The sequence below is a fragment of the Cetorhinus maximus genome, chromosome 6 (assembly GCF_964194155.1).
Source record: "Cetorhinus maximus chromosome 6, sCetMax3.hap1.1, whole genome shotgun sequence".
NCBI classification, from domain to species: domain Eukaryota; kingdom Metazoa; phylum Chordata; class Chondrichthyes; order Lamniformes; family Cetorhinidae; genus Cetorhinus; species Cetorhinus maximus.
Genome location: NC_135884.1, coordinates 112986715 through 113011574, shown reverse-complemented (window position 1 = coordinate 113011574; position 24860 = coordinate 112986715). Strand labels below are relative to the sequence as shown.

Sequence of the window (24860 nt, the reverse complement as noted above, 5' to 3'; positions counted from 1 at the left end):
ACTGCTTTTACACAGGAAACAAAATACCAAATATGCTGTAAATGGAACAGTGTGCAAAGAAGGCTTCACCAGCTTGAATCACGTACATTAACATCTATATTTTACAGATAATTCTTGACACTTTTATACTCAGTTATTAACTCATTCACTGCCCTTTCGGACTCACTTTGGCATACAGTTGGACTTGTGTTTTTTGACAATCTGATATGTTTAATGCTTTCAACATTCAAAATGTACAAACCTATTCTTTCTGATCTTTTGTCTTTCCAATGAAACAATTCAAAAAGTAAAATCACAGAAATACATAAACGCAAAGCACCTCAAAATTCACAATAGCCTTCAAACAATTTGCATTCCAATATTGTTCTTCTTCCGAAATGCTGCTGCAGCTCTCCAAGTATTTACATATTCTGCTTATTGTTCAATTTCCGCTTTGATTAAATTGTGTATTTCTCCTCTGCATATGATAAACCTCGAAAGATACCAACGTAAGTCAAGGTAGGGAACAAAACGTGCAGGCAGCATTTTGCTCAAATCCTGAACAAAAGTTTATATAACCATGCGAAAGGTGTAAATCTGACAAACTAACATCTTGGAGTACAGTAATAAATTTGGAAAAATATGAAATATAAATTGTACACAATATTGTACATACCATCTTTCCTTGCTTCAGGTAGAGAGAAACACAAATGACACGAAAAGATATTTAACTTTGGGTCCAAAAACTGACATGCATAGTATTATAGCAAAGTGAAACACTGCCAGCTCAGTCAGTACTGTTTAAGTAAACATTTGTCGCACAACTGACTGAATGCAATTATTACCATAATGTTTGAAGTCAGAATTAATCTTCATGTATGTAAATCATAATTATATCACACAAAAAATTTCAAGGTTAATTATGTGACAAAAATGATACAGTATTGTAAGCTTCAACACACAGTAAATGAACTAAGGGTTAGTATGAAGTGTTTTCTCTGATGCATGAGTTAACAGATGTTTTAAGGCTGTGAATTGATTGAGGCATGCTGTCAGTCCAGTGCTAATGATAACTTCTCGAAACATCACACCTTGACAGTCACTGTCACAGCTCAAACTAGTGTTACAAGAAAGGTGTTGTGTCAATGTACAAGTACACATATAAATACAATATATCAGATTGGAAATTAAACAAGTGCAATCACAGCCACATGTAACAATACCGAGAAAAACTGCAAACCTCTTATCACGATTAACAAGGAAAGAAACTTAAAACTACTGAGATCGCAGCTTAACACAAAAGGTACCAAGAAAACTACAAACTGTTATAATACTGTGACATCGACAAAAATAACAAAAGTGAAAAAAAATAAGCAGTTCATACCAAGCTGTCAAGCATGACAATTAGAAGGCTGCAACTGACTGTAGCAGCTGAAACACAAGATAAACTTTCCTTCTATACTATATATTTATAGCTAAACAAACATGATATCAAGAAAAAAAGGTGACAAATATTCAAGTACTTAAAGGTCATGCTCTGCACCATTAGGCTGCAATTATCCTCCATAGTTAATCTCTTTATCAAAGTAGGATAAATTCAATGTAAAACACTTTAGGCCTGAGGGGATTCATCAATAATACAATAACCCTTCTTTAGGGCATAACAGTGGAGAAAAAAAAATAAAAAAAATTTTAAAAACCATTTCTCCTGATGGATAGCTGAATCATAAGGACTTGGTAAATCCCAGTCTTGACCTTTGGTCTATGCTCAGTAAGCTGATCTCAACCAGCATCACAGTAGGGGTTCTATAAGAAGCCTCAATCCCCGAGTTAGGGAGGGAGAGATCCACCAGAGTAATTTTCTTGATGGATATCCGACTATTCATTTTGGAAATACAAGTGTGTGTACAACAATAGGGCAAGGTAATTTTGAATAACTTCACTGCCAAGGTTCACACATGAACAATGGCTTCTTGGGTGAGTTCCTGGCTACCTGTTGTCTGTGGAATCCAGTAAAGAAGTCAGTATGAAAAATGAATTTGAAAAGTGGAGAAAACTGGAGGAAAAATACACAAAGAACAAAATCCAAAACAAAAATCCACTTACTTGGCTGGATTTTCCTGGCCCCATGGGGGCAGGATTGGATGAGGGTGGGAGAGAAAATAGGGGGCAGCTGAATAAGGATGGCTCCTCAACGTATCCCCCGCTTCCTACAAACCTGCCCAGGGGTGGGCTGGAATCTAACCAGTCCAATTAAGGTTCCACTTAAAAGCCATTTTGCACTGGCATTGATATTTTACCAATGTTGGAATGAGCACTTCCTCCATCTAATTCCGCCTACCATAAGCAGAGGCTGTCAGCTCAATTGAGGAGGCTTCCCGGAGGGTACATGGGCAGACATGGGGTTTCCATATAGGCCCAACTTCAGGGTCTCGACGCCTGTCGGAAAATCCAGCCCACTGTGTGCAACTCCCAAATTTTATGCTCGGTACCATTTCCTACACAGACTGGAGTTATGTTGTACTGTAAAGTTCTTGATCGTTTACTAGAAAACATGATTATCTATCTGTATCATGACTTCACTGATTTTTAGGTACAGTATCACGAATGGTTATTGTGGGTAGTCAGTTAGCAATAGATCTTTCAAAACCACCGGTAATGTAATTAAACAGTTAAGTGAAAAGCTCTTTAGAGCTTTCCAGAACAATGGTAATCTGAAACCAATATTTTAAAAACATTAATATTTCGTAGGTTAAAAAATAAATGTGGAAGTAAGACTGTATTTCACTGGAGAAGGCAGGTTTGCTAATAGTTATAAACTACTTGAATTTTAATTCTCCAGGTTACAGCTTTATGAATTCACGCAATATCTGTTTCATATAATATCATAGAAGGGGTTGTGTAGAAGGGGTTGAGCAATGATAGAAAATTTTGGAACTTTTTATTGCAAAAATATTTGATCTGAATGTCCTGCCGAATGATTTTTGTGCCCTCACAATATAACTTTTCTTTTTCATAACTCTCTAAGAATCTATAATAGTGTGTTCTATTCTGGGAAGCCAGTTGGTGAAGGATAGCACTGGAGCCAATCTTTAGTCAGTCTTAAATTTATTTACAAAGTGAAACATTACAAGCATAAACCTCCTAACTCAACCACACTACTGTTTCAGTAAGTGTCTCTTTGTGCTCAACTGAAATCCCAATCAATGCCCATCACTGGCACAAAATCAAGCATAAATAATACACAATTAACATAGTGTACAGAGACAATTATGATTTCTTAAATTTGCTGAGATATTTTTCTTTTGAAAAAGGATAATACTAAAATAAAATGATTCATAGCCTAAAGTTATGGTTTGGCACTTTTTAAGAGCAATCAGGATTTTTAACATTCTTTTCTACAAATGTTAATCCAAAGAATGCATGTTCCTCACCTAAGCGCAATCACGTTTTTTTCTGCAGCATAACAGCAAATGTTTGATACAGAGAAAACAAGTAAACAGAATGAACAATGTATTTAATTCTACCCTAGGAAGTCCTCTGTCTTGCACTAGCTGATACTACTTTAAAAGTGCTTGATGGATATACATACTCATGATGCTACTGCACTGCAACAAGAAGTTGTGCATTATTCATAATGGGACAGAATGTGCTGTCAAAATAATGGCAAGGCTAATGGCACCTGCAGTATTTATGGGTAAATGGTATAGAAATTTCAGGCAAGGGGTGAAGGCGCAGTTAAATCTGAAACTTGCTGTCCAAGATGTGTCAACTGCCATTAGCTTCACAAAAATACCATCCCTCCTTTACCATCCCTTTTTTTGATTTTGCTGTATTTGCCCATTAATTGCCAATTAAACTTATCCAAAATATTAAGACTTGTTATTACAAGCAGTAAGTGTCCTTTTAACAAAGTGATAAGTGTTAATTACTGCCTTTCTGGCATCAAAAATTAACCACTACAAGTGTGGGGTCTCATTCCTTCAGGTTTTGAAATTTTCAAGCAAGCTTTTAAGTATCAAATTTTAATGTTTTTCTTACTTATCCTTTATCTTTTTTTCTCCCTTAAGCCAAAATTTCTTGCCCCTTTTTATTTCTCATTCTGTACCTGATTTGACATTGATTCGCTCCATTCAATACACCCTCCTTCTCAGTCCTTCCTGTGTTACCCTCCTTCCCGGTCCTTCCTGTGTTTAATTCTCAATCCTTAAATATCATTGGTTAAGGAGGGACTCTGTTGGTTGCCCTGTTTCCTAAGCTGAAACATTATCAGCTCACATTTTAAGCAACTTTGTGGGCAAAACTTTTTGAGCCGAGAGGTGCAGAGGCAAGTCTAACTAATAGCAGATACTGCACAATGGCCTGCTACAGCAAAATATCATCTATTTAATAGAACTTTTTGGGTAAATTCAGATTATGGAATTGAACATTTATTTTCAACCTCATCTGATTTAAATTCTATAGCTAGCAAACCAATAATTGGTGAGGAATGCAAAAAATATAAATACATATAAAATTATATTAAATCATACATACAAGTAAATGAAAAAGCTGCAATATAAACAATTTTGTCAATTTATACAGCAAGGTTACGGTTAAATGTTTCAAATTAAAGCCATTTCTATGAATATATTAAACATCTTAAGTAGAAAAAAATCTTGATTGAGATTGCGGTCTTTACTAGTATGTGTGTTTTGCACAATCACCTCATTCTTTCTACTTTCTATGCCATTAAGTACATAAACACACTAAATACATAACAAAATATACATTTATTGTGTCATATGGATGAGGTGCAAAAAAAGCATTCATTATCATTTTTTTGATTGGCGTCCAACATTATTTGTTCTGCTAGCCATGCCGAGTCGCTCAAATGATCCGTAAATAGGAAAATCTAAAACAATCCTCCATGTCCATAAACAGCTAAAGAAGCAAACTCTTCAAATACTTCTCAGCACTTCTAATCAGCAACTGCACAAAACAAACCAATCAAACCACATGGTTTTCAAATTGCTCTTGGCTGCCATGTTCTTCCTCATTCAGATCAGTTAATACAGCTAATAAATATTAATACCATAATACACAAAAACTGAAACTCACAAAATTAGGCATTAGATATGAGAAATATCTGCACTGTTCCTCTTGCACAGGCCTGCTCCTCTCTCCAGAGCCTGGGGTTTGAGTTCCACATAGGCGCCAGAGTTAGGCATCCGATTTCTCTTCTTGGCCCCCAAGCTAGCTGACATTATAAAGAGCTCCCTCTCCTCAGGAGCTGTGGTGCCCCCTTTCAAAACTGCAGTCATCACTCTGTTCTCATAAAAATCCATCCTCGATTTCTCAGTCTTTAAATATTGTTCCATTTCTAATTTCTTGTCATAGATTGCTGAACATGCTGCTACCTCCCAGCTCTGTTTGAATGCCTACAACGTGACTCATGCAGCGCCAATATGGCCCATTTCCAAATTTTCAAACAACAATTTTTGTGACTCTAAGCCTGATACATTATCGTTCCTCAAACTGTATGCAGCCTTTGACATGGTCATCCATACCAATCTCTTCTGTCTCTCTTATGTTGTTCCGCAATATTGGAATTCTCTCACTTGGTTCCACTCTTAGACAAAACAAATCTAACAATGGCTTCTCTTCTCACTTTTACCCCCAAAGATCCATCCTTGGTCCCTTCCTCTACATATTTCCCCTTGCTACAAACATGGGGCAATTTTTCACACGTACCCTGATTACATTGCACGATAGCTCTCCACCACCTTTCTGACTCTGTGCAGCAGGCTACTTTTCCAACATCAAGTGTTGGATGATCTGTAAATGCCATCAGAAAATCATCATTTCCACGTTACTGACTCTATCCCCAACTCACTGACCACCTCCCAATCATTGCTCTCCCTACCCCCATCTCTCTCACTGATATAATAAGTCGAGTGCAAGTGCACTCCATTCTCAAGATTTCTATATATTCACTAATTATTTGCCCAGAGGGTTGCGCATGAGCAGTAGAGACCAAGAACAACCTTCAGGGCTAGAGTGCAGAAGTTAATTTTATCATGGCATACAGGAATAATTGAGTTCTATTTGTATAACTACATATTCTATCCTAATTTTATACTTAAGTTATAATTTTTACGCCCACATTAAAGCAACTAAGAGCTGAATAAAGCTTGCCCAATGAAAAAGCCGATCAGTGATTAATGTAGAATGGCGGAGAATTGAAAAAGCAGCAAATATCAAACTTTTGGAACTGCCTTTTTAGCATGTAAAAGTACTGTCTTTGAACTGTATAAATAACTGGCTTATCATTTAGTTTCACTGTTCCCTGTTTGTTTCCTTGAGGGGTAATAAAATTAATCTTTTTCTGAGTTAACCTTTTTGTCCCCCATATCTATTTTCTCCCGATTTTATCCCCAGTTTTTGATGCTAAAAATACCCCAAATACCTTAGATTTTAAAAGGATAATGAAAATCAACTTTGAAGTTACTTTAGTTTAACAGTGTCTCTGTCTTTTAAAAAGCTACTATCCTTAAACTATAAAATGACCAGAGCTGTGTGTTATTTCTGTATTTTCTCTACTTCATTGGGGTAATAATGCAAGGCATTTTTTAACAACACAGAACCTTGCTAGCTGCAAGGAGTCATCAGAAAAATCAAGGCCATATTGTAGCCCCATATCTGGTTCTTCCTAAACTTGCCACTAGTAAGGCTCTGTGTTGGGAAATAATTATTTGTGTCCAAGAGTGCTGCAGGTGTCTTAAACTTCTGCCATCCATTGTCTTGCTTGAAAACACAAGAATAAACTAGTCTATTCAAGATCATTATGCCAACTTTCACAACACCCAGACTACCATAACCCACACTTCATGACTCAAAAATGGCAGCTGTGAAAAATGTTACAGTAAAATTCCCTTTCAGCAAACAATTACAGTAAGTGCTGTTTGTAGATTAACACAGACTAAGCCTGCTGTCCATAGTTTCAGAAAATGTTTATTTAGCAAATGACAGGGCACTGTGGAGTAGCAATAATTTTGTTTGTGGTTTACCTAATTGGATTTAGTAGTCAGGGGCTACTTTAAGGTCTTTCTCCCTTGTTGAAACTATGCTGCAGTTCTGCCGAAGGGCCATGAAGGCTCGAAACGTTGACTGATTTCTTCTCCGCCGATGCTGCCAGACTTGCTGAGTTTTTCCAGGTAATTCTCTTTTTGTTATTTCCAGCATCCGCAGTAGCTTTTAGCTTTTTGTTTTTGCTACTTTAAGGTATACTGTTTCTCATCAGTAATCAATATTTTTAAAAAATCCACCTGGCTATTTAACTCATTGGCTATTGTTTTGTACTGGTATTTAGTATATTAGATAAACAACTCTTCCTTTTGCCCTACTACATTGTTTTGACCAGTTTGGAAAATGAGTTTGAGTGACTTTTCTTTCCAGTTTTAACAAAGGGTCTTGTCAAAAACAGTAACCTAGCTTTTCTAATTACACAGCTGATGGGCCTACCGTCCATTTGGAACATTTTCTTCTGTTTCATTTCAGATTTTTGGCATTTGTAATTCAAACTCCATTATCCTTAGAATCCCAAAGTCAACTTGACTCAATGCCTGTTTTTAAGGCAACTACTTTGGCCAAGATCAAGGTTTTGCACCGATAGCAGTGAAAGCACCAGAATGCAGGTGACAACTGAATGCTAGGCCGGAGGTTGTTCCTGTAGCTTGGGATCCACATGACTAATGCTAGAAGAGGTTTTGAGAGACACAGAGGTCTTGTCCTTGGCTTTGCAAATCAACATGCAATGCAGTACTGCTGGTATATCTTATGGGATCACAGCCTTCTTACACTCAGTTCCTTTCTGTCTTGAGGACAGATGACGGATTGTGCACTAAGCTACTCCCCAAGGATTTTTTTTCTGAAAGAACTGAGTTTCAACTTCTGTGCATATGGAACTGTCATTCTGACATGAACCAGCAAAACCATGCCTTTCTGCTGAGTCTTCAACAACAGCAAAAGTAACAACCTGCACTGATATAGCACCTTTCACATAGGAAACCATCCTAAGGCTGTTTCCAAAAGCATAAACAAACAAAGGTTTACTGAGGGAAGTGAGGAGATATTAGGAGAGGTCGTCAAAACTTGGTCAAAGAGACAGATTTTAAGGAAAATCTTAATGGAGGGAGGTGGAGAATCAGAGACATTTAAGGAGGGAATTCCAAAGCTTAGACTGCATGTGGCTGAAGACACAGATAGTCAGCCAAACGAGTGAGGGATGTGCAAGAGGTCAGAGTTCTCAGAAGGTTGTAGGGCTGGAGAAGATTACGGAGCTGAGGAGGAGCAAGGCCATGTGGGGGGTTTGATTAGGAGGTTGACAATTTTGCATTTGAGATGTAGTTGGATTAGGAACTAACATAGGTCAGTGAGCACAAGTATGATGGACAAGTGGAATGGTGCAGTTTAGAATACGGGCAGCACAGTTTTGAATGAGTTCAAATTATGGAAGTTAGCAGAGGTCTGCCACACAAGCATTGGAATAGTCAAGTTAACACAGATAAGAGTTTCAGCAGCAGGTAGGCTGAATAAGAGGGTGCAGAGAACATGGCAGAAGAAGCTCCAGTCACAACCAAGTGGGACACCAAGGTTACAAACCATCTGGATAAGAGTGACACAGTAGCTAAGGAGGGGGATGGAATCAGTAGCTAGGGAAGGGGTTTTGTAGTAATGGCCAAGTTCAAGTGCTTCTGCCTTCTCAATGTTCAAATAGAGGAACTTGTCACTCATTCAAGACGGATTGTCAGACTAGTAGGCTGACAAAACAAAGGGGCAAGAGGGGTTGACAGAGGTAAGGGTATGCTAGAGTTGTGAGTTATTAATATACATTAACCTGTGATTAGGTAGAACCTGGCATTAGGTCTTTGGATGATGTTACGAAGGTGTAACAAGGGGGCCAAGGGAACTCCACAGGTGCAAGAGAGGGAAGAGGAGCCATTGCTACAACTGGGTTGGTGAAAAGAAAACCAGACAAGAGCACTCCCATTCAGCTGCATAATGAAGAAGAAGTGTTGGAGAAGGATGGTGCGGGCAACCATGTGATAAGGAGGGATTGCGCACCATGGTCACAGTCAAAGAGGATATCATTTGTAACTTTGGACAGAACCCTCTATTCTCACTGGTGGCAAATTTGGGGGCGGGAAGCACATTTATTTAAGTGGGGTGGTGGCATGCCTGAACACCGCTGCCTTTCCACCTCCACCAGGATTAAGTTCTGGGTCAGGGTCAAACTTCTTGCCCCCCCCACCAAACTTAAGGGCCTCATCCCATTGCTGCTGGCATGTACAACATGTGAACCTGTGCAGGTTGTTTTTCATGTTGGGGTTGGAGGGGGGCCTCAATCAAAGGCAATCAAAGACTGATCAAGGGACTGAACATCAGGAAGGGGGGCCTGCTGAAAGTCACCCCCCGCCCGACCCCCATGACTCCCCACCTTCCCCGTGACTCCCACCCCATGAACACCACACAGCTTATCTGTAGCCTGGATACTCCACAATCCTGGGACTTCAAGGAGTCCCTGGAGCATCAACCACAGCTTCCTCAGTGGTACTGCTGAGAGCAAGAGCTGCCAGCCTTTGATTGGCCAGCAGCTCACATTAGGCGACACTTCCATCCCCAGAGGTCTTGATTCCAGGGGTAGGTCGACCAGTGGCCTCGCCACTGCTTGAGTGGCATGTGGGGGGCACCACGGGTCTCTCACCGACTCCCCAGCTGGCCGGTGAGACCCCTGACGCCACAATAAGATTCCACTGCTTGCTTAAGGTTGTTCCAGTGCTGTGGGATGTGTGGTAACCTGACTGGACGTTCAAACATGGAGCTGCAGGAAAATGTTGGCATGGATTTTTGAGCTGATAATACAGTCAAGGACCTTGGGGAGGAAAATGAACTTGCACATGGAGCCAGAGCCAGCCAGGACTTATAACCACTACAGTCAAATGAATTACATAAAAGGCCACTGCACTAATCCAATGTGCTACCCATTCTGCAATGACAATAGTTTTGAACATTGTGTTCAGAGAAAAAGATAAAAGGGATTGGGAACAGTTCATTTGACAAGCCTCTTACACATCAATCCACCATTATGCTTAACACCACATTCAATTCAAAATGACCTTGGTCTGTATTAGGACTGATATAATTATGGTTCTATAAACTAAAAATCTTTCCCACTTGATCTCAAGTTCCCCTAATTTCCTTATATCCTCAAAAGGCCATCTTATGCTAAGGCACATGTTTAATAGATCCCACTAACTCTCATGTATCTTGACAGGTAGTCACTCCCAATGTGCAAGTCAAGATACCAAGTGCAAAATCTTTCAGTCCTACCAGCAGCAGGAAGTGTGGCGGGTGGGGGAATTTAATTTGGTGTTAGGCAAAACATTAATTTCCTGACATCGGGGTGTGCTGTAGGGATCAAGCCATCAAGGCTTTAAAGGTGGGCTGAGCTTCCCGACGAATAACGTCATGAAGTCCTTTAGCATGCATTATGCATGCTCATTGAAAGGCAACCTCACTGAAATTAAGCTCCTCTCCAAATTAAGTTCCCACCAGCCAGAAATTAGCATGTTCCCTTTTACAGCTGTATATAAGTGGCACGCACCTGGCGAGCTTCACTTCTTCCACAGCTTTGCTTTCACCTTCTTGGGGACTGCTCATAACTTCACTCATATCGGGCATCAGTAGCAAAAGCTGCACGGAGGCTGGAAACGGGATGTAGGTTATGGATGGAAGGGGTGTAGGGTGGGGCAAAGGCTGGTCGGGGGAGGTAGGCTAAGGGTGGAAAGTGGTTTAGGGTGGGGCGAAGGCTGGAAGGGGGGGGTGTAGGGTGGAGTGAAGGCTGGACAGGGCAGGTAGGCGAAGGGTGGAAGGTGGGGGGTGCAGACTGTATATGGTGTGGGGGAAAAGAGTGTCCAAGGAAGGGGTGGAGGGGAAAAAAGGTGTCCTAGAGATTAGGGTCAGTGCTGTCAACGGGGAGTCCTGGGGTTTGAACTCAGGGTACTGGGCAAAGGGAGGAGTGGGATGGAGTAAGGTGGCAGCTCCAGGGTTTCATGGGGTGGTGGGGTAAAACAGGCGGAGTACGCAGGTGGCTTGGATAGTGGAAGGGGTCAGGGTTAGGGTGGGCATGGGGAAGGTAACGGCTGTCGGCTCTTTCTGGAGGGAAGGCACGTGCAGGTGGATGGTAATAGGGTCCAGGGTAATGGGGTGAGCTTCAAGGGTGACTAAGGAGAGAGGAATGGTGATATTGGGTGGGTCCAAGGGTGATGGAGGAAGTTGGTGGATGACAGGGGCAGGTAGAAGATGGTGGAGTGAGTTTGAAAGGTGACGCGCACCATTTTTCTAATCTGACCTGGAGAATGCAGTTAGCAAGTGCGATCCCTCGAAGTGAGAGAAGGGAATTTTCAGGTGGGTGAAGTGCAAGGTTAGGACAAGTGGCCGACTAAAGAGGCACCTAATAACCATGAGGCAACTGGATACCAACCATGTTCAGTTGTGTTCTCCTCTCTATGGTGAAGCCTACACAGCAACAGGTTTGTTCTGATTTATGGGTCTCATAACATCGAGATCCCAGCATGGTGTAGAGCTGCCATTCATTCTGTGCCATTTGCTCTCTGCTGATGTCAGAGGCAGGAATGAAGGGAAGGGAAGGTGATGGACGGCAGCCAGCCTGCGACTCTAAACCTCCATCCTCACGGGTGAATGGTCATGCCTGACAAGGGCTCATGTGGTTAGTCTTTCTATGTTACCAAGGCAATGGTCTCTCTATAGGGTACCAAAGGTAATGGAGGAAAGCAGAATGGTGTCAGAGGGAGGCTTCTCACAAATGGATCAGCACCTCGGCCAAAGAGCAATGTCTCCATGCACAGCCATGTATGAGCAGGAGGAACATCCATCTCTGGTCCTTCAGGATGTCCTTCACCTGGAAGGGATGGGATGGGGATGCCTTTTTATAGGCTCTCATCCAGATGAGAAGTAAGTGCTTCACTGCCTCCCACAACTCTGTTTTTGGTACATTGATGAATGTATCAGTGCCGCTTCATGCTCTCATCTGGACCTGGAAAGATTTATCAATTTTGCTTTGAATTTCCACCCCTCCATCACCTTCACATGGTCCATCTCAAACACTTTCTTGACCTCTCTGTCTTCATTTCTGGTGATAGACTGTCTAGCAATATTCAATACAAGCCCACCAACTCCCACAACTACCTTGACTGCAGCTCCTCACACCCTGCTTCCTGTAAGGACTCCATCCCATTCTCCCAGTTCCTCCGTCTCCGTTGCATCTGTTCCAATGATGTCGCCTTCCAAAACAGCACTTCTGACAGGTCTTCCTTTTCCCTTAACCGCGGCGCCCCCCCACCACCCCTGCCCCACTGTGGTTGACAGGGCACTCAACTGTGTCCGACCCATCTCTTGTACCTCACCCCTTCCCCTCCCTCCCAGAACCATGAGAGGGTCCCCCTTGTCCTCACTTTTCACCCCACCATCCTCTGCATTTGAAGGATTGTCCTCTGCCATTTCTGCCAACTCCAGCATGATGCCACCACCAAACACATCTCCTCGCTCCCCACCCTGTCAGAGTTCCTAAGGACCATTTCCTCCGGGTCACCCTGGTTCACTCCTCCATCACACCCAACTCCTCATCCCCTCCCTATGGCACCTTCCTATGCAATCACAGAAGGTGCAACACCTGCCCCATTACCTCCTCCTTCCTTGCCATCCAAGGGCCCAAACACTCCTTTCAGGTGAAGCAGCACTTCACTTGCACCTCCTTCAATTTGGTCCACTGAATTCGCTGCCCCCAATGCAGTCTCCTCTACACTGGGAAGACTAAACGCAGGGTAATGGGGGGTGGGGTTTGACCGCTTTGCGGAACACGTTTCCTCAGTCTGCAAGCATATTCGAGGCCTTCCTGTCGCTTCCCATTTCAACACACCACCCTGCTCACATGCCCGCATGTCTGTCCTTGGCCTGCTGCAATGTTCCAGTGAAGCCCAAAGCAAACTGGAGGAACAGCACCTCATCTTCCGATTAGGCACTTTACAGCCTTCTGGGTTTAATACTGAGTTCGACTTCAGACCATGAACACTCTCCTCCATCTTTACCCCTTTTTTAAACCAATTTTTAATATATTTTTATTCATTTTTTAAAAAATTTTAAAATCCTTTCTCCCCAGCCCTCCCCCACCCTACCAACAGGGTCATCTGTCACTTATCACTTGTTTTTATATTTTGCTTTCAGAGCGCTGACCCTTGTTCTGTCATTAACACATTCTGTTATCTTACCTTTATGCCACTTACCACTATCAGCACCTTCTTTAGTCTTTAACACTACCATTAACGGCTTTGTCTTGCATCCATGACATCTTTGTCAAATCTCTCCTTAGCTCACACCTATCCATTGCCTTCTATTTTGCTCCACCTGATCCACCCCCTCTTAAACAGTCTAAAATCCATCATATTTCTACCTCTCTTTAGCTCTGAAGAAGTCATATGGTCTTGAAACGTTAACTTTGTTTCTCGCTCCACAGATGCTGCTAGAGCTGCTGAGTTTTTCCAGCATTTTCTGTTTTTATTTCAGATTTCCAGCATCACCAGTATTTTGCTTTTATTCATATGAGGAGAAGAAGGGCCTGTCTCGGTTAGAACAGGACCAGGAGGTTCAACAGCCTGAGCAGCAAGAGGCAGTGGGGTTTCAAGGAGGCCAAGATGCTGGCAAACAGAGTTCATTACAACTGCGAGCATTGGTCCAACCACGGGTGGGTGTATCGCAGGCAGTACAGTTATCTATAAATGAGCGAACGGCAATGCCGGAGACACCTTTGGATGTCTAGGAATGTGGTCGTTCACATTTGCCAGCTTCTCCACGACAAGCTGCGGCCATAAGGACGTGGAGGGAACCCATACTGATGGCTTTGAAGGTCACTGCCGCCTTAAAATTTCTTTGCCAGTGGCTCCATCCAGGACTCTACTGGGGACCTGGCCCGCATCTCCCAGTCAGCAACACATAAGTACATATGGGGCGTGGCAGATGCCCTGTTCAGGAGACTGCACCAATTTGTCCAATTCCGCATGGATCCTGAAAGCCAGGCTGCAAGTGTGTTGGGATTTGCAGCAATCTCAGAGTTCCCGCAAGTGCAGGGTTCTACTGACTGCACACATGTGGCCTTGAGAGCTCTCTGGCAACAGCCAGTCTCATTCATCAATAGAAAAGGATTCCACTCTTTGAACATGCAGCTCACGTGATCACAGAAGGCAAATTCTGCACATTTGGGCTCAGTTCCCAGGTAGCTCTCACGATGCCTACATTCTGACACGCTCCCAGATGCCACAGATTTTTGAAGGGCCTCAGCGATTGCAGGGCTGGCTTCTCGGGGACAAAGGAAACTACCCCAGTAGCCCCAGATGATGACGCCAGCTCACCTTCCACAGAGTACTGCTGAAGAGCTGCAATGATGCACATTCATCCACCAGGTCTGTGATTGAGCAGACAACAGTCCTCTTAAAGATGAGGTTTAGAGATGTTTGGACCACTCAGGTGGGGCTCTCCAATACTCAATAAAGAGAGTGTCCCAGACCATTGTTCTCTGCGGGGCCTGCATAACCTAGTACTATAAAGGGGGGATGTCGTGGCTGATGGAGACACGGAGGACCAAGATGTCTCCATTGACGAAGGGGATGAAGCTGACGAGGGCCAGGATGTCGCCAAGCCACATACAATGGCCATAGCAGAGGTACCATGTGGCAGGCAAGCCCGTGCCAATCAGATAGCTACCAAATTCCAGGAAAAGTAAGCTGCCAACACATTTCTTCCAACTTTTTGGTTTTCTATCCTCTGCTGGCTGGAAGGCCCCACCACCTTTTTGGTTACAGACATTATTTTTGTCTAATGTACCTTGATTTATGGTAGCTGAATTAAATTGCACTAGTTACCATCTGCCCTGCTGTTGGTTTGATTCTTTGCATGCGCCAAACTATGCTAATATGCACAGCCCTAGTGCTGAATGCGCGCATTAGAGCCTGCACTGCACTCCATTCTCCTTTGGCCTCAGGCACCTGTAAGTAGGATTGTGATTTCACTCAAGTGACCTCTCAAAATCCATATGCATGGCAAATTGGAGACAACGTCAAATCTAAACCCGGTGTGGAAGCACTCATGTCACCCTGACACCAGTTCCCATAGTGGGGCCGATCTGGCAGAGAGCTCTTTCCGGCACAACCAGATAGATGAGTCCACAGGGAACAGAAGTATGAGAACACCATTTAACCTTTCGAGATCGCACCTCCATGCAGATTGATGAGGGGAGATAGTGTTCCTGCCCCCCGATCATCACTTGCTCATAGTAAACCCATATCCTTTGACATCTTTATCATGCCAAGAAGTTTTGAGGTAACTTTGTAGTCCACTCACTGAGAGTGCCTTGCCTGCACCATGGGTTGCTGAGGTGCAACCACTCCAGGCCCTCCAATCACAGAGACCGCTACAAATCACAGCCCTAGATGGCCTTAGCGTTGGTGCAAGACTGTGGACCATGATCCGTCATTGTGGACACCCCAGCCAAGGTAAACTTCTTTCCTGTATGGACCCTGCAGAGGCCTGCTAGAGCTGCTGATGTTTTACATGGATAGTCTCTCAGTCCTCAGCACCATCCAGCACACAGGCCCATTCTACTCTCTCCTCATGCACTTAAACCCAGGTCCTTCAATAACGTCCAATGCACTTTGTTTGCAAACCCCTTATGGGAGGTCTACTGCCACCCTTGATAAGGAGACGAGCAGGCCATACAAACATCCATGTAAGGTCTGACAAAGGCTTCAGGCAATTGCACACACACCTCTTAAATCCTACACTCAAATCCCTCTTGCAGTCAAGGATAATGTGCCCATTGCCTCCTTATTTGCTGCCTTCACATGCATGTTAGCTCAAAATGCCAAATCATCAAGGAAAGACATCCATGATTGAATGTGCCCACCACAACTTTTTCCAGACATGTAGGGCAGCCTTTGGTTTTCTACTATTAAGAAGACAGTGTATAGCTTCAGTCTCTCAGCCCTGAAACTGCAACTACAGTGTTCCTTGCCACTCACATAGCAGATTTAACTCTCCTCAGGTACTCTTGACATCCATCCACATCTGACATCAGGGCAACAACAGCAGGAGATGCAAATACCTCGATGAACATATTTTCAGAGGTCAGAACATGGTGAGTAATGGCTTGTATGATCCTTGGCCAGGCAGCACAAACACAACTGATGGGCAGTGCTTAATCATACACTTGTGGGATTATTGAGTAATCACTATGCTGATAATGTGAGAGAACTCAATCTATGGGAGTTCATGATTGAACTCTGATGGGGGCCCACATTCCAGACCCTTAAATGCCCAAGACCACTGAAGCAACTAGCAGCAAGATGGATCCAGGAGACTTCCAAATGTGCAAGTGAACATATATTTACAAGTGCCAAAACTATATACAATGATAGTACATCCATGCCACCTGCATGCCTTCAAATAATTCTTAATCTTTCGTGGTTTACCTCTACATCTAGGTGCAACCCTGATATCCGCAGCTGAGGTGGAGACAGCCTGCTGACTGCTATACCCCGTGGACAGGGAGGGCTTTGGTGGACATCCTCTGGTGGCCCGAGGCATGGAGGGCACTAGCCTGCTATAGGTCTTCTACTCAGGTGCAGGTGTACCCTCCTCAGCCTGACCTGTTGAAAGCGATGGGATCACGAGCAGAGTGGAGGTTGAGCGGCAGAAGTTTCTAGGGATGAAGCCCCCTGGCTTGCGCCCCTCCTTCCTGTGGGTACCCGATGCAACTTCCCTAACTCCGAGGAGAAGGGGCACCTGGAGGGAGGTCGAGGTACCCCGTCCCCTCTCGCCTAGCCACTGCTGCAGTGCACCAATGCCTAGAGCGACGGAGTGCAGGTCTGAGCGCATATCTGGCAGCCACTGTGCATTCTGCTGGACTTGGGTCTCCATGCTAGCCGCCACCCCTTCCTTGGAGGCAGCTAAGTGCTCGCAAGCCAGAGCCACAACAGCAGACAGAACGTGGACAGACTCCTCCAGCCTTCGGTCAAGTCTATGCACGACCTCTGGCATCTCTGCCTGATGTTCACCTTCACCTCCAACAGGTTTCTTAAGGCTAAATCCAAAGGCTCAGCTTCTGCATGGGGCTCAGCAGTGGCCTGGTTTCCAGCAGTTGTCAGAGTGTCAGAGATCTCAGCTGTCACTTCCTCCACCAGCTGTGGACCTGTGTCAGTGATGTGCTTGCGAGATTGTGACCCCGAGCCTACTCTAGAGCTTCGACCCTGCGAGATGAGTGTATCTGCGCTGATGGAGGGTGCAGGTGGATGCAGTGACGGTACACCCTCCAAGGATTCTATGTATCCTCCTCAGAGGTGGGTTTCAGACTGGGGCTGGGGCTGGGGCTGGCCCGGGTTGCTATCCTCCGTTTCTTGCTGGTATCTGGAATGGAGAAAGAAACGATTCAATGATTGACTAAGCAAGCTCCTTAATAAATACATCTCTCACTCAGTAGGCGCAGCTGACAACTGCAGACTGGAGGCATCCTCATTGGCTTCCTTGGGGAGTTCTATCTTGCCTTCAGCACAGGCACGGTCCAGTTCCTCCTCGGCTAGCTCAGCAGCCGTCTCCTCGAAAAGGGTGAGGACTCTAATGTCCAGATTACCACCTCTGGTCTGGGAGAACTCGAGCTTTTGTTTGGGTGTTCCCCTGCAGAAAGACAGAACTATTGACTGTCATGTCAATGGTTGAATGAGCAGTTCTGGAGCATGCATGCTTATGGCAGCTGCTGAGCCGCCCCAGTAAGTGATTAAGAAGCTGGTTGTCCTGCAACTGATATGAGATTGAGAGCATGAAGTGACTTGCATACATTCAATGCAGGTGTCCCATCTGCTGGTGAGTGCTGCAATCCAAACGCCTGTGTAACAACCCTGTGCATTCGCGGACATAGGCTGCTTGGCGCCCTTGAGTGTTAGTCTGCAGTGAGTATATGGTGCCATTTACCCTGGCAGAGCGCAGATGATCATCTTTTTCCTGAGCTGCTGGGCAGTTCTCCTGTGGGCCTCATGGGCACTAGCCTCCACTGCGACCTCCACCCAGGCCGCCTTGGTCAGACAGGAGGGCATCCTGCTGCCATCCCGGGGAAACAGCACCTCCTGCCTTACCGAGATGGCCTGGAGGAGAATTTCCAGGAAGGCTTTGCAGAAGTGTGGGTCCACATGCTGTTTTCTTCTCTGTAACATGCTGAACAAGTAATCTGGAGCTCCTGGCCTGCAGTGAATGACTGTCTGGCTGTCCTTTAGATATGGCGCCTGGACCTTTGAGCCCATAAGACAAGGGTGGGGACAGCGACTTCCTGCCTGCCCCCTCCGTGAGATTCGACGCGCTCCTCACGGATGAATATTTAATGAGCTGACCGGCACAAGATCGCACGTGGTCAGCCGTCCCACACTCCAGTGGGAATCACTCCCACTAACAAACTTAGACTTCAGAGTAGAAAAGTGTGAATAAGGTGCTGGATCACAGGGAGCAAGGCAAATAAAGAAATAACTTTACCCCAAATTTCTTGTCAAGTCAATTGCAATAATGAAGGATCCTTGGCACAGACAATCATTTGTTACCCCTTGAATTGCTCCTGATCCCATCCCGGTGTCAGGGGTATTTAAATATTTTGGGCAAATGTCAAGGCCACCTCTGGTACCACTGGAGCATCTGCCTCAGGTGATGATAGTGGGGGCAGGGGGACGCAGGGGTGGGGGAGGTGTAGAATTGAAACTGGGCCTTTACAGTGTATATCAATCTCCACCACCCTCCCTACAATGGAGCCATTAGCAAAGCTGTATGCCAGGGAAACAATGTTGCTCCTTACACTCAGCAATGCTTGGGTGTAATTTTAGGGAAATAGTTTTCCTTACATTGTAATCATAAGCTGGCCCCCACTTCTGGTAGAATTTTTGATGAGTGTAAAAGGGGCAAAGGCCTGATGTGACAAGTTATCCCATTTCATTCCCCCACAAAACCAGATTACACTACCTTCCCTGCACAGGAATATTCAGGGCTTTTTCATTTAAGTAATGCCGATAGCTTCCTCATGACATAACAAAGCACACTTCACGTGTAATGAATTACTTTTTAAGTGTAATCACTACATATATCTAGCCAAACATGACAGCTAATTGTGCACAGAAATGTCCCATGAACAGCAAATGAATGCCCAGTTAAACTGTTTTTGGTACTGTTGTTTGAGGCAGAATGCCAATCAGGACAGTGGAAGAATTTACCGTTCTTATTTGAATTGTGCCATGGGAAACCACGATTTAATATCTAATTGAAAGATGCCATGTCTACCAATGCAGGATTCCTTTATTAGAACACTGGGTGTTAGCCTGAATACACTGGATAAGTTACCCGAATTTTAATTATCTGGAATGAAGATTATTAACTTATAGACCACTCATCAACATTCTTTGTTCAATACGAAGGAATATCTTTAGCTGGTACAATTGATGGTGCTTACAATGCAGATATAATGTACATAATATCCCTACTGAAATTGAACTGGATGTCATACTTGTACAACCACAGTACACTTCTCTTTTAACATCAATCACTTGTCTTATTCCAGGCAGAGTCACCTTTAGATTACACACTAAGAAGGAACAACCTTGCATTTATCTAACCTTTCACATCCCAAAGAATTAGTATAGTAACTATTTTTTTTGAGGCAAACGCATAATGTCCATCAACAGCGATGAGCTGCATAGTTAATTAGTCTGTTATAATGGGGTTAATCAAAAAGTAAACATGGCCAGAACCCTGGATAAATTTTCCTGATCTTCCTTGATGAGTGCTATAGATCTTTTCACCTGAACAGTAGTCATTTTAATACCTCATCTGAAATTCAGCAATTTTGACAATGCAGCACTCCCTCTGTACCACGGCAAAGTGTCAGCCTAGATTATGTGATCAAGGTTTGAATTTGTGACCTTCTGATGCAGGGGCAAGAGTGCTGAATCAGATAATACTTTTATTAGTGTAATTATTTCCATAGTTCTTTTATATGATAAGCCTTAATTTATTTATAACTAGGCCAATTTTATATGATTCATATCTTGCCAATTACATGATTAGCACCTATCACAACATTTGAAAAAATCTTATTACTTTGCAATTCCATTTTTCCAATTTAAGTGCAGCTTTAATATTTTTTTAGAAAATGTAATGGCATTTCAAAAATATCAATTTTGAAAGCTGCTATCAGTATTCTGCTCTCTAAGGGTTTTAGCTTTTTATTTTCCTTGCCTCCATTTTGTGAATTATTACTTCTCCCTCTTTAGATCCTCGTGCAGATGCCTGCCAATGTCACTGTGCCAGCTGGGGAGGTTCACAGGCTGACTTGCTTTCCAAGTATTACTGGGTCCATCCGGGAATGTACCCCATGAACTCCTGAAGAATCATTTATGTTCCACCACCCCATGGCACAGCACCAGTGCACCAACATTCTGCATCACTAGGCTGCCTTGCAAATGGTTGATTTTCCTTTCAATTATTTTAAGAACTTCTTTGAGACAGGCAGGTAGCAATTTTAAAAGCCAGCGTTTAACACCATCTAGCTGACCATTGGCAAGTAAAAGATTAAGGAATTTTATTCCATGCTGCATTTGTAGACAGCTCTGCCCCCTGTGCCCAACACATTTTGACCTGAAAAAGGCTCAGCAGGAATTGCACTACATGGAGAAAAGAAAGGATGATTAAGCTGTCCCCTGTTCAATTTCGTATTGTTCAGACATAAAAGGTTGAGAAATAATTGGCATTTAAAGAGATCGAGCATGGTGACGCATTTTCAAATACCTAATGGAGATGCTTTGATAAACCGTGTAGTCAGCATATATTTCTCACACAAAAATTGTAGCATTGAGGCAAAATGGTTCCTACTGTTTATCTCAATGTATTGCATTAAACCTCTTTGCACGCATATGGTTAAACTAAACTATATTATGCTGAGCAATAAGAATCTCTGAATCTGCCAAATAATGAAATTATTCAATGATTATGTGAAAAGATTTTACAAAGCTATTTTTGAAGAAATCAAACACTCCAGAAATGTTAAATGCTCTATTAAACTTATATTGACAGCTTGCTTTCAAAAGGTAACTGTCCTATTTATTGTAAATACATTTTCAAGTATTAATTTTCAATGTACAAAATATATAAATGGGAAGATGAAAGGGACAGTATGAACACTCCAATGAACAAATTTTCTTAATTAGAAAATGAGACTTTACAACATTGAGGATTAGGAGTGGAAAGCTGCAAATTAACCAGTGTTGGGAGTTTACAAATAAGAGATCATGCAATGCAACACTACCTGCATTAAGAAGTGCTGATATTTGGTTGAAAGATAGACAGGTTAGTGATGTATGGGGAGGTGTAAGAATGGAAAATGGCTGCCAGTCAAATCCCAAAGGCTGGGTGTTGGGGCCGCTCGCTTCTAATTTTTTTAAATTACCTAGAGGACAGATTACTGTCCAAGATCTCCAACTCTGTAAATTGACAACAAATTGGATACATGGACCAATGGTGCTACTCAACATGCAATAATTCAAAGGGATATGGGCAGGCTAGGTCAATGAAAAGTGAGGCAGCAGATGGAGGTCAACAGAGAAGTATAAAGTCATGATAAGTAAAAGTGACAATGTGAATTACACATTAAATGGCAACATGCTTGAGGTAACAAAGCAGGAAAGAGATTGGTATTTTCAGTGGATGGGTTGTTAAAACAATTGGCTCAGTTTTCATAGATGGTGAATACTAATCATCATATGATTATGATGATAATACTAATCAGAGGTGATGCATAACTAATGGTGTGACTTGTAAGCCTAACAGTTCATGTTGAAATTCTTTGTGGCCTTGTTGGGCTCTCATCTGGAGTTTAGCTTTTATCCTACATTATACAAAAGTGGTGGAATTATTAAAGCGAGTCCAGAGGGAGCCAATATGGCTGATATCTGAACTTAAAGGGCTAAGGAAAGATCATCTATCTTAGGACTAATTACTGGACAAAAGGAAAATGAAGGAGAATTTCTTTACAATTTTTAAACTTTTGAATAAGAGTCATATTGGACGCAAAACGTTAACTATATTTCTTACTCTATAGCTGCTGCCAGGCTGGCTGAGTTTTCTAGCACTTCTTGTTTTTGTTTAAGATTTTCACAGGTCTGGAGAATTTGGATCCAGGAAAATTATTCTCTCAATCGCAGGATTTGAGGACTATGACTTGGAGTTTAAAGTTAAAAAGACTAAAATCATGGTCAGAAAATTGACAAGAGGTTTGGAAGGATATGCAAGGTGGACCATTGATCTTCTGCCCACACATTGATATGCTTAAAAAGCACTTTGCCAAGACAGATTGACACGGGGCGACCAGCTAAATATAGATGGCCTCTCAGTGGCAGCCCAGGGGAAGGTTTATATGTAACTAAGCGAAAGCCACAGGCAGAGAAGACAGCCCCTGTGGCCCCAACGATTTCCTGGGAGGGGTTTTTCCTCTAGCACCTGACGCTTTGATTATTTTAAATTTTGTCTTTGCCTACCTGCTGTTGGTCCCAGGTCTCCTGACTGCCTTAGCAGCAACCACCACTCTGAGTGGCGCTGCTGAGACTGCTGAGTTGCCAACCCTCTGATTGGGCCAGCAGCTAATCTTAATAAGATGGCATGCCCGGCGACTACCACTTAATTGGCTGCCGCCTGTAAAATGCAGCCCCAGGAATAAATGCCACATAAACAAGTTGGGAGGTACTAAAAAGGTCACAATAGAAGAGATAAAGCTATAAAACAGCAGGTGGAGAAACTTAAAAAATGCATGACCGAACTGAAAAGGGAAATATAGAAAGGAAACTGACCCTCCCAGTTTAAAAGGAAACAAAAACTGAACCTGAGGTTTTGAAACCATAATTTCTGTGCAGGCTGAAACTGACTGAGGCTGTATAAAGGGACGCAGAGCCATTCAAGCTCTATAGTTGCAGTTTGGACCTGCGTGGTTGCAGCTCACTAAGAGAAAGCCGAAGTAAATGATAGTTAGATAGACCTGCATTGTAAGCAGAGTAAAAGACTAACTTCATCATTTGCGGGTGAGGCTTTATTTCAGGTTGAATTTTGTGAAGGAACCGATACTGGAAGATTGCCTCCTTTGAAACTAATGAAAGAATCTACAGTGGTCCTCTTCAAGTCTTGTGGGAAAGAAAGCAACCAGCAGATTAGCTTGGAAGTATTGAAAAAGTAACGAGAACAAGGGGATAAGGCAGCCACAGTCACAAGATGGTAAATGAAAGTTTTACCTCTGAGAATAACTGGTGCTAAAGAGAACTGAAGACAGTTTCCAGCGGACTGTGGCATACTTATGGCTGTTTCCTATAGAAGTAGATACTTCTATCGTAACATATAAGAGAATTCTTGAGAGAAGTAGGAAGTAAACCCACGGATGTAGTTAATGTGGGTATAAGCTATAGTGTTAACTTAATTGTATTTACTTTGATTAATTTGTTCTATATACAATAAAGTTTGCGTTTTTTTAAAAAGTGAAATCTTGTGGCATAGTTTTAAAACGAGGTGCTTGGATTTCTCTTTAAATATTAACAGTCCCTAACCGGATCAAAACACATAGCAGAAGTTTATGTCAGAAACCAAAAAAAGGCCACTCAACAATCTGATTCAGAATTGGCAGCAAAACAGCTTGCTATTTTATTTATTATGGTTATTAACTACAGAGGTATGACACACAGATATGGGTACACATGAGCAAAATCTAACTCACTCAATGCTCAGAGAATATGGGAATCTGCTGCATTGAGGATATTTTCTCTTATAGATAAGGGTTGCTGCAACTGAAAGGAGTAACTTCTCTGCCTTCATTAATTATCTATTAGATAGCAAGGTTACCAGAAAATATTAGCTCTTTAGGCTGATTAAGACCTATTTGTTTAGAAGCCAAAACCTAAACTAACAAAGTTACCAACTCCACAACTCTGTTGATAGCTAAGAGAAAAAAAGGTTTGGTGAAAGGATTTGGTTTAGGTCAAATATAAATGTACCAAAAACAGCATGTTTGAAATATGCTGGCAATTACTCTTTTCTTTGCCAGGCAAATATCAGGTGTCAATGGAAAATACCAAACGAACAAACTATTTTTGGTGCACTTAATGAAAATTTCACTTCCAGAGGATACAAACCATTGGCCAGATTTTTGATCACTATCACATCATTTACACTGTAGCAAAGGAACTTTATATCCACACAAGAAACAGATCTCAACTCAATAACAAGAGGGAAAAGGGCTGATTTCTTAGCCTCACTTAGCAAGGAATTTTAAATGAGGCCCCTGCACTGATTCCGCCTTTCACGGAAAATAAGAGGAGGATGCCCAGCAACTGAAGCACTTTCCTTTCTATTTAAAATGCATCCAACTGTGAAGGTTTTCTAAGCAGAAATACTGTCACATGAAACCGTCGCTTTGGATGTGTGCTATTTCACCTTCAGAAAAAACAGCTTCAAATTCTAAGCTGGAGCTAGGTGTTTATGAACTATGATCCCTTTAAGGAAGAAATGTAGACATTTCACAATTTAGTCTTCCTTAACTCTAAGCATAATCATGCAACAGTGCTTCAAACTCTACTCACAATCCTTATAAAATGGGAAGCACCTTTTGGTTCCATATAGGGTGGGATCCTACTCTATATCCTTTAAAAAAAAATTACAGCAGTCTGCTGACTGGATAACTGACTCGATATTAATGTCAAATCACCTACAGC

At 42.7% G+C, this 24860-nt stretch overlaps 1 protein-coding gene across 4 annotated transcripts in view; it reads right to left on the bottom strand.

The window, feature by feature from the left end:
- znf423 (zinc finger protein 423) overlaps positions 1-24860 on the bottom strand; it is a 355907-nt gene that overhangs the window by 147103 nt on the left and 183944 nt on the right. The gene's annotated exons all lie outside the window — the stretch shown is intronic.